Raw genomic sequence first — 20,682 nt, 5'->3', positions numbered from 1 at the left:
ACCTCAAATCTATGCTTACTGCAGTACTCCAGTTCACATATTTATGTTCTGTGGCAGGTTATCCAACATCACACTGTATATAGATTCAGATCACATTTGGTTTGATTTTCCTGTAGTGAGGATTAGTTTGTTGATACCTCATTCCTATCTATTCCTATGATGGCTTGGTGGTTAACTGCTGTGACTATAGTGTGCAGGATCCTGAGTTTGAGCCTTGCAGAGGCAGTTTATTTTTTTGCTAGGCAGAACAAGGGCCATTGGATACAGTGTGATTAAGGTACTTTTGAGCAGTTGTAAGTGGGTTTGCACAGGGGTAAGCACTGCCTACACAGGTTAAGCAATTTAGAGGTTTACTGGGTGTAGGACACTGTAACTGGAAATTAGCAATGCTTACCTTCGTGCAAACCCACGCACACAGCCTTAAACATGCTTACTAGTGCTGACATATGCTTATGCTTACTACTGCTTCTTGCTGCTTAACTCATTCACTCCGGAGCAGCTATGAAAAAGCTGCCTGCTTAATTCCACCATAGGAACAATAGTGCAGCCTGAGCACATTTTCAGAAAATCCATTTCTAATACCATACAGAAAACAAATGTTCATAACTCTTTAACTATAGGAGCTAGACTAAAAATGTAAACGCGAAAGTTGTTCAGCAGACACTGACCTTTCCAACAGTATAAATGTTGATAGTGCATATCAAAGTCATTATTAAATATTTGGCAAGGAATGTTGATATTGTGCATATTTTTTACCTTTTTGGAAAAGCAAAACTCAATATCTTGGTCAATGTACCATGTAGACCCACACAATTTATATTTAATTTGTTAGTATGAATGTCAGCTTTAAAATGATATCTTAACCATTACTGTGTGATGCTCCTTTATGGAGATATTCACAGAAATATGATTAATATAATATTTCTCATAATTGATAAACAAAGCATAATATCTCATCACCTGTAACAGACAGAGCCTACATGTCAAGGTAGAAGTTGTGCGTTTCAATGTCAGCTTCAAAACGATGCATCACTTGTGTGATCACCCTACACCCTTGCAAAGATATGGGCATAATAATGAAAAGTATTGGAAATGTATAATTTTCATAATCCTACAAGACTATACAAACTGTGATATCTGTAGATGTGTACAGTGCACAGCCATAGTTCTTTTACCATGTTCTAAGGAGTAACACTGTCTTCAAAATGAGATATTAGTAGGCACACTGACATGCTCCCTTGCAAAGTTATTTACCAAAATATGAAAAAAAATCATAATTTCCATAACCTAACTCCAAAACAAACGTTGATATCTGCACATGTCTACAACATACATGCACAATTCTTCTACCATGTTGGAACCAGCAATACTGTGTTCAATATGAGGTATTACTTAGCACATTCTGATTCTCCCTTGCGAAGTTATTTACCAAAATATAAAAATATCATAATTTCTATAACCTAAGTCCGAAACAAACTTTGATATCTGCACATGTGTACAACATACAGGCCCAATTATTTTACCATGTTGGAACCAATAATAATGTCTTTAAAATTAGGTATTATTTAGCACATTCAGATTCTCCCTTGCGAAGTTATTTACCAAAATATGAAAAAAATCATAATTTCCATAACCTAAGTCTGAAACAAACTTTGATATCTGCACATGTTTGCAACATACAGGCCCAATTCTTTTACCATGTTGGAACCAGCAATACTGTCTTCAAAATGAGGTATTACTTAGCACGTTCCGATTTTCCCTTGTGAAGTTATTTACCAAAATATGAAAAAAAATCATAATTTCCATAACCTGAGTCCTAACAAAACTGATAGCTGTACATGTGTATAGCATTCAGAACCAGTTGTTTTACCATGTAGACACATATTATTGCATTCTTGGTGTTGCCAACATACTGCTGGATGGGTACATGTAAAGAGAAAAAGCAAGGTAAGGACCGCCACTCCACTAATGAACCCAGGACAGGCATGGGACTTCAGTGGCAGGCAAGGCCATCTGATCTGTCTGATAGCTGTGCTGGTTACCCACTCAGACAGCTGATACCACTGCAGTCTCACGATCTCCTTCAGTGTCAGCAGTCTGCCTTACCTATGCCTTTTCTCTTTACATGTGCCCATTCAGCAGTGGACCTAAGGGATCAAGTTCTGTATTAGCAAGCCTTCCTGTCATCTAAACTCTACACATGCCTGATAAAAGCTGACTATTAACAGAAGTACTGCAGGATGGTCATTGACATATTAGATTGCACGTGGTAGCACTCTCCTAAAACAGTTGTTCTTTCTCAGCATCCTCACCAGCTCCTTACCACAGTTATTTGCCAAACTCAGAAAAATATATTTTGCACAACACATTTCATAATAGTTTTACTTACCATACTGGTCCCTACTTGGTCATGGGTGTTTTCCATTCTTCTGACAAGCCGCATATTACCAATGCTGCATAGCTCTCCTCACACCATTGTGGAGGTCAGTCAAGAACAATGCAATGCCATCCTCAGATGAATGCCGTCCCTTCTGAACAGGTGAACATCTTCTGCGGTGATGCTGTCATGGCAGATTGTAGATCCACCGACCCTGTGTATCAAGCCATTCATGAACCCATTCTGTAAATGTCTGGCCTTGTGAGCTGCCCGTTGACTGTTAGCTGTTTTCCACATCTGTTGGGGAATTATATCAGACCACACAAAATGACAATGTGGCCACCACGACTGTATGTGTTCAAAAATTGCTGTGATTTGAAACCGTAGCCTTCCGAGTGGTTGACTGATGACACCATTCCCTCCAATGTGCAGCACAAGGATGTCAGGCTCAGGGTAGATGGAACACTTCTCTTCCAACAAATGCAGTACTCCGCTCCAATGCATACCTCATCTTGCAATCCAGTATACCTTCACACTGGATGTGGGGAAGCTCAAGTTGTACCAGTTTTCAGTTTCGGATGCATGGCTGGCAGCCCAGGGAATGTAGGAATGGCCACATACCCACACTCTCACTTGTCGTTCTCCTGGTCGTGAAGTCATCTCAGTGTCAGAAGGTGGACAAACCTGCACAGGAATGAAAATGCAAACAGATTACTACTGATGTTTGACAGATGTATTGCAAGACTACATATATATATATATATATATATATATATATATATATATATATATATGTATATATATATATATATATATATATATATATATATATATATATATATATCATATGCATTACCTCATAGGCTGTGGGACAGTAATGAGCTAATACTTAGCATACTGACATGTTCCCCTGACACAGTTCTTCACCAGATATGAAACAATATCATAATTCTCATAACTGAAGTCCTAATGATAATGCTTACAAGCAGAATGAGAAGAATTGAAGCTAAAATTGAAACAGTTGGCAAAAACTATTCACCAGACACTCCATTCTCAACAAAAGGAAAAATCCATAACATACAAAAAGTAGTAGTAATAATAATAATCATAATACACAACAATAATAACATATGTCGTACATTCGTGATATTCTGAAATGCCGCAAAAAGCCAAGGTATGATGGGATTGGATAGTAAATCTAGAGCCTAACACTGCAAGTGGTGTGTTATTTCATCTCAACTGTAACAAGTCTAAAATCTACTCACAATTTCTGTAAAAAATATTTCACTGTAAACTGTAAAACAGTACTTATCTACCCTGATGGACTGGAACAATACATGAATGATTGTGAATTATGCATAAGTAGTAGTTACTACTCATATGTGAGTGTGTTGCTCTGTGTGAGAATGTAGGAAGTTGCATAACTCTCAACTGCCTTGATTTAGCTTCATAGTTGTGGTCTGCTTCTCATAAAATTTGTGGTTTTCTGGCAAATCACAGAGGACATCAGTACATAAATAATACCATATCTATTCATACCCTTCATAAAATACATTCTAGCACAAATCCTGCAATTTGAGTAACTAAAGAACAATATCTTTGTCCAGATTTTGCCTCATATATTTGTTACATTTCTTGAAATTGTAAAAATGAAAGAAATAAACTGGTGTGGGGGTGGCTTGCAATGACTCCAAGTGGAGAAAAACCCAAAGCTGGCTTGTTCATTCATCAGTGTGATAACGACTTCTACTTATGTGAATAACAGTGACAGCTGCTGAGAGTTTGGCCTGAAAAGTGATAATGACTCAGTGATATATTGTAACTGCCCTTACTGGTAATGTGCTAATGACGTGCATTTTATTACTGCATAGCTAAGCATGCTCAGACACAGGTGATAATTGCTCCACAGAACCTGTTGAATAGGCATTCATTATATTACCTTGTGCAGCTGTTATGTAACACAGACTCATTATCATCAGTAAGGAGAAGACCTGAGTAATTCAGTAAAGTAGTATAACAATTAGATATTACTGAGCCCTTCCTCCCACCTAAATTCTACACGACTGACAAAGCCAAGAAAAATGCCCAAAATATATGGTACCCCCACGCTGGTAGTAGTCATCAAGTAATAACCTTTATCTCACTCAGGCAACTACTGAGTATAATCAGAAATGCAATAAGACACACAAAAATGTCAAATTTATCTGGCTGATCCATCTAATAAGCTAACCTGTTTATCCTTTCATCGTCTCCTAACTTCATCACCAAACCTCTCCAAATCCATATAGCACTACTTAGCCCTCACCAGTTTCTACATCATGGGTTTACAGTTGTTCTGTCTCCTTCTGTGGAGAGCCTATATACACTTCCCACTTTCAGGCCATGTTGAGCGTACTTACACTTTGCAATTTGAGACAATGTAGCACCTGCCCCATGTTTATAGACACCTTATCATTCTTAGCTAACAGACATCTTTTAGGAGAGATGCAAATATTAATTCATATTGGATACAGGTCTATCAATATTTACCAGTCTTGGCAAGCATCATACCTACATTACACAGCATTCTGGAATTAAATCCACTTATGCTACTATAGTAAAAAAATTCATTGTCTAACTCTCCTAGATGTCTCACAAGCAAGAGTCAATATCAGATTCTTGTGAAGTGAAGTTCCCTTTTCATCTCTTCTGCCAATCATAATATATGCCCAAATCATTCGCCCAAAGCATAGGCAAACTAGGCGGCCGCCTAGGGCGCTGGTCTAGCAGGGGTGCTTTTCCAGTATTTATTTGGTGTAGGTAGACCATGATGGGGGCACTGGGTGGTGTGGGGGGATGCCATAGAGCCCTTTTGCCTAGGGCACCAGCTGATCTAAGGCCGCTCCTGAATGTCAGACATGACAGTCAATAATGCTGAGAGAGGTGGTTCAACTTATTCTGATCCTGAGGCCATTGCTAACATACTGGGCGACAAATACAGCATAAACTGCTGTCCCTTTACCCAAATCAGGTTGGCTTAAAAAAAGGCATATCTCCTCTACTCAATTTAACCAGTTTCTTTAAAAGTTTACTGAGGCCATGGGCATAGACCACTCTGTCCATACTGTCTATCTGGACTGGTGTAATTGACAAGCTGACCCAAATGAACATTAGTCCCATTATCATCTGTTAGATAACCAACTATAAGGGTTATAGTGCTATCTCTTCCACATGTCCATACTGCCTACCTGGACTGGTGTTATTGACAAGCTGACCCAAACAAATATTAGTCCCATTATCATCTGTTAGAAAACCAACTATAAGGGTTACAGCGATATCTCTTCTACACAAAAGAATGCTACTGACACAAATTCTCCATTAGGCTTTGGCCGAATAGGATGGGTGGAATATTTCATTTGAAATAAAGCTGCACTTAAAAGCATGGGACAAAATTAGCTACAAAAATTGTTTATCAACATTAACCCACAACAAGGGCAGCACCAGACATTACTGTGCCCAATATCAAACCCACCCCACCCCAAAAAAGGGAAACATCTTAACAGTCTCAGTTTCAATTAAATCCTGGACACCAAATAATACAGAAGCGGTTGTCCAAAAATATTTCTCCCCTTACCTATCCTCTTACAGCTTTCAGAATCCACCATCACTGAATCTCCTACTGTCTTGCAACCTCATCCTTCTTCTTTGCTATTTCCCCACCATGTGACATCTTTAAAATGCTGTATCCTGTACTTAATTATGCTGCTCTTAAACTTATCCTCTATTCTCCTACTGTGCCATCTTTCATCCTACATGCTATTTTTTGAGACTAAGGGTAAACCCTACACTTTGAAGCAGAAGCATGGTAAAGTCGAGATTCTGATGCTGCTACAGGTGGGAAGGAACTTGAATGAGAAGGTTATCCAGACAGGGAAATATCTAGCTACCAGAGTCTACAGTAACCTATGACCAGAGCCAAACATTTGGTAAAGAGACTCAGAGTTGTAGAAAGACCAAAAGGCAAAGCAGAGACCTGATAATGCGAGGAAAAAACAAACTACAGAAATTTCCCTAAAAAGAGTGTGACTAGGATTGTAGAGCGATGCATTTTTCAGGTCAAGAGAGAAGAGATTGGCCTGAGAAGCAGCAAGGGGAACAGGGACTGGACAGACAACATTTTGAAAGAAGGGACTCTCAAACATGTTGAGAAAGGAGAGATCTAGAATGGGCCTCCAAGAGCCCTTCTTCCTGGGAACCAGAAACATCCTGGAAAAAAAAACTGTCCCTGTTGATGCCTTACACTTCCTTACTCTCACTTCTTCACTCACTTCCTAACTTCAGTTGATATCTCCACTATCGAAATATGCCATCACCCTGCTCCATATTGCAACTCCTGTTTGTACTATATTAGCTTACCTTTAATTAATGTAAACTGGTTAAAATTTACAGTGGATAGCACTGTCACCTCATAGCAAGAGGTTACCCAGTGTGATTCTTGGCTGGGGTGCCTTCTGTGTAGAATATGCATGTCGCGCGCGTGTGTGTGTGTGTGTGTGTGTGTGTGTGTGTGTGTGTGTGTGTGTGTGTGTGTGTGTGTGTGTGTGTGTGTGTGTGTGTCTGTGTGTGTGTGATTCCTCTGGGTGCTTTGGTTTCTTCTCACATTCCGAAGACATGCAAGTAGGTGGATTGGACATTCTAAATTGGCCATAGATGCGAGCACATGTGTGAGTGTGGTATGGAAGAGCTGCCATTGCAGGGCTAGAGACCTGGCAGTGTAAACCTTAGCTCTAGGTGATTCTCACTGTTGAGGTGACACCCTGACCCCATATGCAAAAATGGAAAAAGGGGTTATGGATGGATAGCTTTTATGTGATGCCAGCTTGGGGAATAGTACCACAGTCCTTGGCCAGGTTAAGATACTCAACATATACAGCATGTTCAGGAAAGGAGGACAGCCATACAGAGTATTATATTCATAAAGTAGCAGAAAGCAGTCTAAAAACTAAGCCAGCACAAGAATGAAGAAAGGAGATGCTGCAACTACAGACAATTGCAATTAGGGGTACAGACAATAGGAGCTAGAATTTACTAGAAAAATATGGCTAAGGAACCAAGATATTGGGAGCAAACAACTACAGAGGGAAAGGTAACAGACTGGGAAGAGGCACAGTGGTGCAGGTGTTAATGTTGTTGCCTCACAGCAAGAGGTTCTCCAGTTCTATTTTCAGCTGGGGTGACTTCTGTGTGGAGTTGACATGTCCTCCCTGCATTTGTGTGGGTTACCCCTGACATTCCAAAGACATGTGTCTGGAGTGTTTCTTCCCAGGCCTCTGACCATAGACTTCCTAATTATGCAACATTGGATAAATATTGTTTTACTTTTTTTTTAGGGGCCGGTAATGCAGATACTACTGTGTTGATTATTGTGCAATTCGAACATACAAACACAATGTACAGTGGATTATTGTCTTGCATTTCAAATGGTTTCAAGAAAGGCAAAATTATAAAAAGTTGTAGTTATAAAAATCAAAACTCTACCCAACAGAAACAGCACAGCTAAATACAGCCCAGCTTCTGCTCCTACCCAAATTACTTTATGCATCTGCAACAAACACAATATAATTGTAAAATACACTGTCAATGTCCCCCAAAACAGACTCATCACTGTAAAGCACTACACAGGGTTAACTTGCTAGTGCTAAACACCTAACGTTTAATCAGTTAAAAAATCACACATAAAATTCTATACAAACTTAGCACATGCCCACCTATCTCACATTTACCTCTAGTATATATGCCTCAAAGACCCAAGATATTAGACACAAAACCTCAAAGAAATTGTCAAATTAAATAACTACTTTGGTGACTCTCACTTCTGTTCATCTATTCAAACTTTGGAAATCCACTCCATCAGATCTTTGATATAGCAAACAAAATTTCGGTACAGTTTAAAAATGTACTCAACTTCCACATGAACCTGCACTTGCACCTGAACTTCATCTCCATCCATCCTACCTCCAACCCCTATCCATGCATGTCTTCCCTTGATTCCTCCATATCCTCAAACTACCACCATTACATTCTTAACTTTTTAACAACACATAGCGTCGATGCATGTGCAACCTTTATTAATGATGTTTTCTATGAATAGACATATGTTTTTTTCTAATTGATTTGTACAGGCTGATTTTCTTTTATCACTAATGTTGTATAACAACACTGGGTGCAGAGAGTAAGGCTGTAAACTTTAGTTCCTGAAGTACATTGCTTTAAAGTCTTTCATTAGTCTACACAAGTGAATTAGGGAACTACTGTAGTCAAGTCTCAAGTAGACTTTGAGGTAAAAATAGCCTGCAAAGCCAAGGGTAACCATAAGGCATTTTTTAGTTATGTACACAATCTTATGGGTGACACTCAACAATGTGCAGAATTAGTTGTAGATGGCATCACCTATACTCAACTAGAAGATATAACAAATCTGCTTGCCAACAAATTCAAATAACGTCACCTCCCCATCACCCCCAGTTCTCACCCCCCACCACCAATTATTACTAAAGAACAGGATGTCACTGCGCTCTCTAAAGCCTTTCTCCCTTGGGCCTCAGCTGAAAATGAACTTTTAGTTCAGTCAGATTGCTCCCAAAGAAAGAAATTACTGCGTTTCAACTCAGAATAGCATTTCTCATGCATGATCTTACTAGCTGACACTATCTGCATTTTTATTTGTAAAACAGGAAGGGGAATTGGACCTATGGGACACTTCTTCAGCCGCAAGTATAAATCAATAAATAACAGAATATAATCAAAACAACAAAAACACAGGAGAATAAGAAAGTTTGGCACAAATTGTGCAAATCATTTACAAAGGACATAAAAACTGTTAAACGTTAGCTTGAATAATAATAATAATAATAATAATAAAAAGATACCAAATATGCAAGTTGAGACTTGATGACAGATGAGGTCAGAATGCAGCAAAATAGAATGTTTGATGAAAAGATGGCTAGAAAAAAGTATGAAATACTCAATTATACATCCCTAACATTTCATTTGGGTAACTAACACCAGCAATCAACTAGAAGTCTTTCCAACTTTACAAAACAAGCAAAGCATCTGAAGTTTAGACACAAACACCCTTCCCCCATCAGAGTCTCAAAAAGCATGTGTTACTTACTGCAAATGAATGGAATGGTCTAGGGACTGGAAAAGTTGACTGATTTTAATGACATCTGGTGTTGCCCTTCTCAGCAACTGCTGAAGACAGTATGGCCCCAGGACATTTGTGCTTTCTATACTCAAAACAACCAGTAATTTATATTAAAGGGGCTTAGCTGCTAAAATAAACGGACCCATACAGCCTTTCAATACTTAACAATATAAACACATGCAACAGAGCAATGATTTATTTTATTTATTTTTTGCCATTGTCACTCTGATGCTTGGTAAGGGGCAGGACCCCAAGGCCATTTTTTTCAGCACAATAAAAGACAGCAGTACACCACAACCATGTAATATAAATGAGTTATATCATGTCTGAAACCATACTGCTCCACTTTCCATATTATTGTAAAGACTCCCAGTCGTTGATTATCAGGAGCTTCTAAACACTGTGCCCTTATTATTATTAATATATCTTCAAAGAAATTGTTTTAAAACAACACACAAGAAAACATTTATCAGGATCACTGAAATGAACAGCAGAGAAACTGACGAAGGCCAGAGCAGTGAAAATAGTGACAACACTGAACTCACTATCTCGATTAAAACGCTGATTCAGCAAAAGTGGAGAACTTCATGGCACATTTTCCACACAGAGCAACCGGGCTCATAATTCTCAACACAAGTTGTTGAAGGGCCACTAAAAAACTTCGTCAGAAGCCACAAATGCAGGACATACACTCCCACCAAATCCACACAACACAAACATCTAAAACCCCCTACAGCTGATCCCAAAATGACCGGCAAAGTGCAACAACTACACACCTTAAACAGGCGTCCATAATACAAAGTGACAGATTCTATTTATAAAGCAGAATAAAGTACTACTAGCAGACACAAGTCAGGGTCATCATCAAGTATAATCAGATACTCAACATTGCAAGAGTTATTTACAGACTCAAAACAAAATAAGTAGCACAAAACCTTAAACGAGAGTAAAGACACACAGGAATAATCCAATGTAGCTAGAAAAGTACGGACACCAAAGTTTTAGCACTTTCATTCACTTTATTTTATGTGAACTTCTTCAGAAACAACTCACTTCACCCCACAAGCACTTTTTATATATAAAATAATCATCACATGCTCAATGATGTCAGCAATTAATCAATTAGTGTATTTTTAAAAAATGATACTCATATATATCTATAAAATAACTTAGTTAATTATTATAGAACTTAAAAAATGTCATAAAATTGATATTTAATTCATTTCATATGTAAAAAACATTTTATATTAACTGACTCATTCAGTCCAGGAGCTTGATCCGCTCCTAAATATACTTGCCACAGTGATTCTTTACATTCCAACATAACCTTACTGTCTCCTATGAATGTTCCTTGTGGAACATTATCCAAGACAGAAAAGGTAAATTTTTTAAAATTGTTACACACAGTAGAATGCCTACCCAATGCATTAGCCAAATCTTTCTTTTAATGGCTAAAAGATGTTCACTAATTCTTTTCTTGAGACATCTAGTGGTCATTCCTATATAATATCCAGGACATGACAAACACTGGGCTATATAAACTACCATTTCACTATGGCAAGTGTAATAATTTCTAGACCAATGTGTCTTATTTATGTGAGAAAAATATACTGAAGAAGAATTACTAATGCATCTGCACTGTCTACAGTTTTGACATGCATAGGTACCTTTAGATTTAATTCTATTTTCATTAAATGTTGTCTAGTCAAAGAAACTGCAAACAGACTATTTATGATTTGGAGAAATTAACTTTGAAATACGTTATGCTGGATGTTGAAATTAGTTACCTGACTGAGTGCATAAAAAGGAAATGTGTCCCTCAGGGACTGAGAACTAATACATTTCCTAATTGTGTCTCGTTTGGAGACAATTTATATACTGAACTTGTAAACATGTTCAACGAATTTGGTATAAAAATGATGGTCACGCTGACTGAACACTATGTTAAACAAGTGGAAGACGTTAAGAATGAAATGAATGAATTGGACAGAAAGATTAAAAACTTTTCTTGCTTTCACATGTTCAATAATTTATATTGTGGCATAACAGCTAAAGCAGACAGACAAAGAGCCATAATAGTGGCTAGAAAACAAAAGAAATTAAAGCGTGACATTTTAGCTTACGCAAATAAGACTGCATATGTTGTTAATAACAAATTTTCAAGTGGCTACAATGAAAATACAAATGTTGAATTGACTAATAATGATACTAGTGACAATAATTCTAAAAGTTGTGTAAATGTTAGTTCTGACAATAACAATGTAAGAACTTCTAGTGGTGCTAACAGTAACACTAGTAATGAAGTTTTGACAAACAATCAAAATGGTGATACATCAAATGTGCATTCTAATGGTGCTACTAATTCTAATGAAGGGGTAGTTAACACTACCCCTTTTTTGGTGGACAAACAAGGGAACAAGAGGGGACCTACTTGGTCCAAGGTGGTGCAGAACAAGCCAAAAGGAAGAGTCAAAAGCAAAAAGAGGTGGTAGTTGGAAGTAGTCTCACTGGTAATGATATACAAATTCATAATTTATCAAGTGTGACTCTTTCACCTTCTACACTCGATTTTTTGAAAAAAGGATTTTCTTTCATCCCTAGTAACTCTTTTAATTTGGCCAAGACAATTATTGATTTCAGATTAACTTTGAGAAAGTTGAATTTGAAATATATTATGCAAGACATTAACTGTGGGAATTGAAATATAGGTCCTAAAAAACTAAGTACTTATAATCCACCATTAATAGGTACATTACAAGTATTTCAAAAGATATGTGAAGCAGCTATTAGAGGTATACAACCCTTAAGAAATGAGAACAACTTGAATTAATCTGAATTACTGGGACTAAAAGTACTTAGGGAGAACAGTCAAATAAGAATAATGAAGGCCGATAACGGGGGTAAAATTGTCATCATGGATAGAGATGATTATATTAAATCTATGGGAAATCTATTAAGAGATGAAAAAACATCCAAAGGTAGATATTCATTTCATTCAAAAACGTTTTTTGAGATTGGATACAAGTTTGTTTGATATGTTTTGTCAAGGTGAATTGGATCACCAGAATTATACTTTCTTGCAGGTAGAACATCCAAAAATGGCTGTTATGTTTGGTATTCCTAAAATACAGAAGAATGGTTTAAATCCCCCCTTTAGGCCTATCATATCAGCTAATAAATCTAAGACCGAAACTCTTTCTATCTGGTTGGATTATATCCTTAACCCAATTGTGCAGGAGTCCAAACATTATTTGAAAGATTCGTGGCACTTACTTGAGTTATTGAGAGATTTAGAACTACCAGACAGTGAATTCTATATGGCATCTCTGGATGTAACATCTCTATATACTTCTATAGATCAGGAGATAGGAATAGAATATTTGAGAGAATATCTATCAAAACATAGTAATTTACATAACAGTAAGATTAATACTGTATGTGCTGTTATGGATTTGGTACTTGACAACAACTTCTTTAAATTTGAGGACAATTTATACAAGCAAATTTCAGGTTTTGCAATGGGTGCAAGAGTAGCTCCTGCATATGCCAACTTAGTGATGGCTAATTGGGAATACAAATTCATCGACAATAGTAATTACAGTGGAAATATATTATTTTACTGTCGTTACATTGATGATTTGTTTTTTCTTTGGCATGGTACTATTGAGGAATTTAACAGATTTGTTAGTTATTTAAATAACACTAAAACTTTTTTAAATTTTTCTGTAGGAGGGTATGGTTTGAGTTTAAATTTTCTTGACTTAAACCTAACATATGATTCCACATCTAAAAAATGTTTTAGTAAAATCTACAGAAAATCTACATTTGCAAATCAGTATTTACATAAAGAGAGTTTGCACCCATTGCATGTGAAAAAAGGAGTAATTAAGGGGCAACTCATTAGATTGAGTAGACTCACATCACATGACACTACCTTCATTAATGAGAAAAAAGTTTTGAGAACACTGTTTTTGGCTAGAGGCTACCAAGTAGAATGGTTAGAACTTATTGAAAAAGAAGTTATGAGGCTAAGGAAGGAGAAAGCTTGTCCCATTTTATCTCTTGGCCCATCAATTTCTACAACTAATATGGTAGTTTCAAATAAAGAATTTTCAAGTGCTTTTGTCCTGCCCATTTCTAACGAAATGTGGCGTATTAAAAATGTTATAATAGACAATTGGAAGATATTGTTGGGTAATCAAGAATTAATCAAGAATATAGGAATAAGACCTAATTTTACTTTTAAGAAAGCTGTAAACATTAAAAGTATATTAGAAAAACGAAGAAATTCAACAGATTTATTTAATGAAAATATAATTAAATCTAAAGGTACCTATGCATGTCAAAATTGTAGACAGTGCAGATACATTAGTAATTCTTCTTCAGTATATTTTTCTCACATAAATAAGACACATTGGTCTAGAAATTATTACACTTGCCATAGTGAAATGGTAGTTTATATAGCCCAGTGTTTGTCATGTCCTGGATATTATATAGGAATGACCACTAGATGTCTCAAGAAAAGAATTAGTGAACATCTTTTAGCTATTAAAAGAAAGATTTGGCTAATGCATTGGGTAGGCATTCTACTGTGTGTAACAATTTTAAAAAAAATTACCTTTTCTGTCTTGGATAATGTTCCACAAGGAACATTCATAGGAGACAGTAAGGTTATGTTGGAATGTAAAGAATCACTGTGGCAAGTATATTTAGGAGTGGATCAAGCTCCTGGACTGAATGAGTCAGTTAATATAAAATGTTTTTTACATATGAAATGAATTAACTATCAATTTTATGACATTTTTTAAGTTCTATAATAATTAACTAAGTTATTTTATAGATATATATGAGTATCATTTTTTAAAAATACACTAATTGATTAATTGCTGACATCATTGAGCATGTGATGATTATTTTATATATAAAAAGTGCTTGTGGGGTGAAGTGAGTTGTTTCTGAAGAAGTTCACGTAAAATAAAGTGAATGAAAGTGCTAAAACTTTGGTGTCCGTACTTTTCTAGCTACATTGGATTATTCCTGTGTGTCTTTACTCTCGTTTAAGGTTTTGTGCTACTTATTTTGTTTTGAGTCTGTAAATAACTCTTACAATGTTGAGTATCTGATTATACTTGATGATGACCCTGACTTGTGTCTGCTAGTAGTACTTTATTCTGCTTTATAAATAGAATCTGTCACTTTGTATTATGGACGCCTGTTTAAGGTATGTAGCTGTTGCACTTGCCGGCCATTTTGGGATCAGCTGTAGGGGGTTTTAGATGTTTGTCTTTACTCTTATTTACAGACTCACTAGCATCAGAATCTTAAATTTCATGTATGCTTTCCAGCTGTTATGGGTGGAGGCAAAGGGCCAAAAGACAGCTTTTGATTAGTAGAATCAATTAGAAAATTGTAGCAGAGGATCAAACCCACCTGCAGCTGCCGCACTTGTCTAAATGTTGGTTCCATAGGCTGAAATACTTCACTGGAGAAACCAGATATCTGGCACAAAGAGATAGTCAGAAGAAATAAAGGGATCCAGCAGCAATACAAGTTAAATCTTCCAATGTTAATCAAAAAGGAATATCTGCTGCTGGAACCCTCTGTTTATTGGTAACAAACAATGGAAACAGCTGGGTGATGGAGGTGTTATGCAAGTGGTGGCTTGGATTTCGCTACTGTGATTGGCTGCCACCACTTGCTTCAGGAAATGCAGACAGAATAGGCTTAGTGTCAGTACAGGCAAACACAGTACACACTAAGCCAATTTACTCAAAATAATTAAATACAAGAATATGCTTACGGCGATGTGAAAGCTAAGTTGAGAAGGCAACGGACAAATTTTAGTTACATTTTCAACTTAGTTTTCACATTAAAGGACTGAAATAGGGCCAGGAAGTAAGTTGTGCACGTGGAAGGCACTCAGGGGTATTGAATGTAAGCACAGAGGCGCTATGAGGCGTTAGTTGGGGTTAAGGAATTAACCTGACTACTGCTTTATGCATAATGATACTGACACCTCACATGTGCATTTCCTGCAGTACTCTAGGTCATATATGTATATCTATATGTTCTTTCGTGGCAGCTGTACTATAGTTTATATATATATATATATATATATATATATATATATATATATATATATATATGTTATTCCATGGGTTATGCAACATACATATTACTCATACTGTGCTTTGCCATGGGAAATGGTATGTCACAGTTACCTTCCTGTCCCCCCCCCTTTCTCACTTACATCCATGGAGCGGTCCCATTAGAATGGGTCCGTCCAACCCCGGCATGCCTCGGCCCATAATGTCTTACCCATCATTCCCTCCTCCCCCCTCCCTCCTCCACATCAATCATCCTTCCTACAGGTTCCATCCGAATCTCACCACACCACAACGCATTGCCCACTCTCCACTTCTCGGGACCCATCATGTAAGTTGTCTCACCCCATGGATCTTCAGGGTTCCCACACATTCAGTCCGCAAACATACATATCCTTCTTTGCTTACCTGTAAGGCATGGTATGTTACCCCGAGAACTCTATTTAACAGACTTTTTGGGGTCATCCCGCTAGGGATGAATATGCGTTTGTTTAAGATTAGACTTTGCAGGTTGACACTGTTTCTCCAACTGGTAGTATCCTGCCAGTAGTCTGGGTAGCAGTGCTGTGCAATGCTTAGTGGTGCTTAATATTTGATTTGCATGATATTTGCCTTTTGGTATTAATGACTTCTTCATTACATGTTATATATGGGTCTTGTATCCTTGATGCATGTGTACGTACGCTGTATGGGGTCCTGGGAACTTCACCACTTTATTGCAATAACACCTCACATCTGGCCTTACTGTAGTACTCCAGTTCACATATTTATATTATGTAGCAGGTTATACCACTTCACACTGTACATGGATTCAGTTCATGTTTGGTTTGATTTTCTTGTGGTGACAATTAGTTTGCTGATACCTCATGCATATCTCTTGCTATGATGGCTTAGTGGTTAACTACTGTGACTATAGTGTACAGGGTTCTGAGTTTGAGCCTTGCAGAGACAGTTTATTTTGTTGCTGGGCAGAACATGGGCCGTTGGATCCAGAGTGATTAAGGCACTTTAAAGCAGTTGTGAGTGGGTATGCGCGGGTTTGCACAACAATAAGCACTGCTAGCCTCCAGTTACAGTTTCTTACACTCAGTTAGCTTCTACTTTGCTTAATCTGTGTAGGCAATGCTCACCCCCACGCAATCGCAGTTAGACATGCTTACTACTGCTTATCTGTGCTTAAACCTGCTTACTAGTGCCTTATTCATTATGACACTGACACTTCATATGTGCATTTCATGCAGTACTCCAGTTCACATTTAAATGTTGTTATGTAGGTTATACGGCAAAAAGATGTAAATATATGTTCATATACAGTTTTCACATGGAAAATGATATGTGCTGAAGTAGGACTTGAACCAGGAATGCCTGTTCATTAGGCAGATGCTCTAACCACTACACTGTTGCTGTGCTGCTTCATTTGCATATATATTCCTTGTTATCCTCTTCAGCCTTTTCAGCTGCTTTAACCGTAGCTAAGCGATGGGCAAACATGCGCACCTATGGTTAGCTGTACTCGGGCTTTTAAAAAAATAAATACAAGGGTTTCTTCATTTTATATCAATGTACTGTTGCTGTTGAACACATGGGGACTGTTGGTTTTGCTCATTTATTTACACTTTCTTCTGTTCTACTTTACAGGGGCATGTTTATTCTGAGAGCTCTGCTCTCAGACACGCTCCCTGCTCTTGTCCACGCTCAGTGGAGGATTTGGAGCTCAGGCAGAGCACCTTCATTAATATGCATGGCGTGCTGCCGTCCTCCTCTTAAACTGCCGCTTACATGCAGGACTAGTTTAGTCCTGCACGGCAAATTAGTAAATCTGGGGGTTAGTATTTTTAATCAAACTTTTGACAACATCATGGAAGTGTCTCATACGGAGTTGGGTAAATTTTGGATCCTTAACATAAGGATGGGGTGAAGGTTGAGAGCTGTGATCAGGTGAAGATGCCAGTCATTCCTTGCATCCATCCATCCATAGCCCCTTTTATCTAAGTTTTACACATGTTGTCAGGGTGTCACATCAACAGTGATCATCATCTAGAGCTAATGTTCACACCGCCAAGTGACTAGACTTGCCAGTGTGGCTCCATACTTCACAAACATGCACACACATACACCTACTGACAATTTAGAGTGTCCAGTGTACCTGCAACATGTCTTTGGAATGTGGGAGGAATCCAGAGTACCCAGAGAATACCTGCAGGAACACAGGGAGGATATGCATACTCCACACAGAAGGTACCCCAGATAAGATTCGAACTAGGAACGTCTTGCTGTGAGGCAATGCTATCCAGTCCAACACTATAACACCAAACATTGTTTTTCTAAAATTTTCTGAGGCTGTTGTCAAAATATTGCTATTGATTTATAAATAAGATTTCCTTTTATCAAGTATGACGTATATCACTTTAATTTTGTCTTCAATTAATTTTATGAAGTCTTGTCAAGTTTAGAAGTGTGATACATGACCTACAAATGATCTCTTTGGACACACTGACTTTCATTTTTTTCTTAATTGCAATCTTTGGTAATATGGTGGAATTAATATGCCTTTTCCATGCAGGGGCCATTTTCTTAGACAACTAAGAAAAATGCAGTTTAAATTGATACTGTATCATCAAGTGGTAGATAGGTCAGTTTTCAGTATTAAGATCCCAGTAAATAGTAGCTGAAAAAATATTTTATGAGCCTAGAAAGGCAGAATTTATTAATTTTGTGGGTTTTAGTACACTTCTTTAGAAGGAAAATCAAGTGATCACTTATAATATCATGTATAACTCCCTGACAGCCACACTTTAGTCATTAAGACAAGGTCTAGCACAGAGTAACATTCTTGACAAATACCATTTCTTGGTGGTAAAATTATTAAGCTGAGTAGGAACATTTAACTGAATATCATCAGGATATCTGCCAAGCTTAAGTTCTGTTCAGTGTGTTGAAATCATCCATCAGAGCTGAAGTTCATGGATAGTCAATGCAAAACCTGGATCACTACAGGTCGGTAATGCCTGGTGCAGTGTGGATATAGGCAGTAGTAAGCATTTTAGCTTTGTCTAGTTTTACGGTTAATGATTAGGACATCTCTTTAAGAAGAGTGCAGCAGCTGCTTATCAACAAGGAAACAGGCAAGGTGGTCACCACTGTGGATACCTACACCTTCAGCATCTCTACGATTACTGCACATTCTGCACAGACTGAAAATTATTTATAGTAGTTTATTTAAAAAGTATATTTACTAAAACTATTATTCCAAATATAGATGGAATACAAAACATTCCCATTGAAGTATCAAAGAAAGGGAGATAATGCATATTTGTATACCAAATCCATTAATTAGTAATTTATGTATTTCCTGAATCCCTTAATTGTTCGTGTCCACAGGTACTGTCCATATATAATATATATATATATATATATATATATATATATATATATATATATATATATATATATATATATATATATATATATATATATATATATATATATATATATATATATATTTACTGCAGAAGAACACAAGTGCAAATGGAAGACAGTCAAGCTTGTAGTTTTGTATATGGCTAATCATTTTGTGGTCCTTGTGATTGCTTGCCTAGAATCGGTCCTATGTTCAATGCAATCATGAAGATTTGGTTTATTATACTAATTAGCTACTAACGATCACAGTTTATGCATGCAGAGTTGCCTTTTAAAACAAGCAAACTATTCTGGTAATAGAACTTAATTGAAACTTATTAATGCAGGTGAAACCATATATAGCGTGAGAAAAATTCCTACAAATATTTGTGGCAGCACAGAATGACTCAAAACACTTGACAGGCCTTTTACAAAAGATAATTTCTTAAAGTGAGACACCTGCTGTATAATTGAACTCCACTAGATATGCAAAAACATGTGTAGACACTCCAGAAATGTTGCCACATTTATATATTGCATGGTACTGTACAGTGAGTAACTTCTCTATTACTGACAATATTTAATGATAAATGATATGATAAAATATAATAGAACAATTCAGTACAGTGTATAATCAATTATTTTGGTAGTGGCACAAACAAATAGTTTTAAATAACTGTCCCAAGAGGTTAAACAGAAAATATCAGCAATGACAGGGCAGCATGAGTCACTTGGTGTAGTAGATAAAATACACTAGCTAAGGTTTGTACAGTCAATGAGATTGTTGAAGAACAGTAGATTGATTTTCTTTTATGAATCATGCTACTTTCCAGGTACACTGTGCATGAACATGTAAGTGCGTAGAGGCATCAGGCCTCAGAACACCCTTGGGTGGATGTTATTTCCACAAAAACACACACCCTGTTGGGCATTATTGCTTGCTTATCTCCCATTTCATAGCATCATTGAAAATGTTTTTTCCTTCTTTATTGTGTAATTATTTAAGTGGTCTGTGTATTGATTATGATGTTTGCTAATAATATTGATCCAACACTACTTAGATCTCTTGTTCAACTCAGATCCCCATAACTCAGCCAGCACAGTATTAAACATTTAAGTAAGTATTAATTCATATCATAAGTATAAGCATCCTGTTCTAGATTAGGGTATATATATGATTTCTACTTGGATTAAGGTAGTTTCAATTTTTTTAACATTTAAGCCTGGCTCTGCGGCATCGAAGGATAAATCCTACTGATACCTTGATGATCTAAGTTCAGCTAGCAGCTCAGGTGCTGGAAGAGCCATGCATGAAAGTGAAGGACTAATTGATTCATAGGTAGTTATTAGTCATGTGATCATGGAGACCAACGAGGAGCCTAGCCCAGTTCCCCAAAGAGCTCTGCCTGGTTACATAACTTGCACAGTAACATAGTATGCTTATGGAGGCTGAGAGAATCAACCTCTGGACTACAGGAAGCAGTTCATTAAGAGTTCATAGCCTTAATCATCTGCACTAACTGCCAGTAAGGCATGGTTGTAGTGAATTAATGGTGGGCTGGTTGGCTGCTTTGCTATATGCCTAGTGGAAGCAATCAGGTGACAAAATCACAGCT

The 20,682-nt window shown here is 37.1% G+C and overlaps 1 protein-coding gene across 6 annotated transcripts in view; it reads left to right on the top strand.

Annotated features, from left to right (window-relative positions):
- MAGI2 (membrane associated guanylate kinase, WW and PDZ domain containing 2) overlaps positions 1–20,682 on the top strand; it is a 2,888,931-nt gene that overhangs the window by 2,199,945 nt on the left and 668,304 nt on the right. The gene's annotated exons all lie outside the window — the stretch shown is intronic.

The sequence above is a fragment of the Protopterus annectens genome, chromosome 11.part0 (assembly GCF_019279795.1).
Source record: "Protopterus annectens isolate FY-2018-M chromosome 11.part0, PAN1.0, whole genome shotgun sequence".
In the NCBI taxonomy this organism is placed as follows: domain Eukaryota; kingdom Metazoa; phylum Chordata; order Ceratodontiformes; family Protopteridae; genus Protopterus; species Protopterus annectens.
This window is presented reverse-complemented; position numbering and strand designations above follow the sequence as displayed.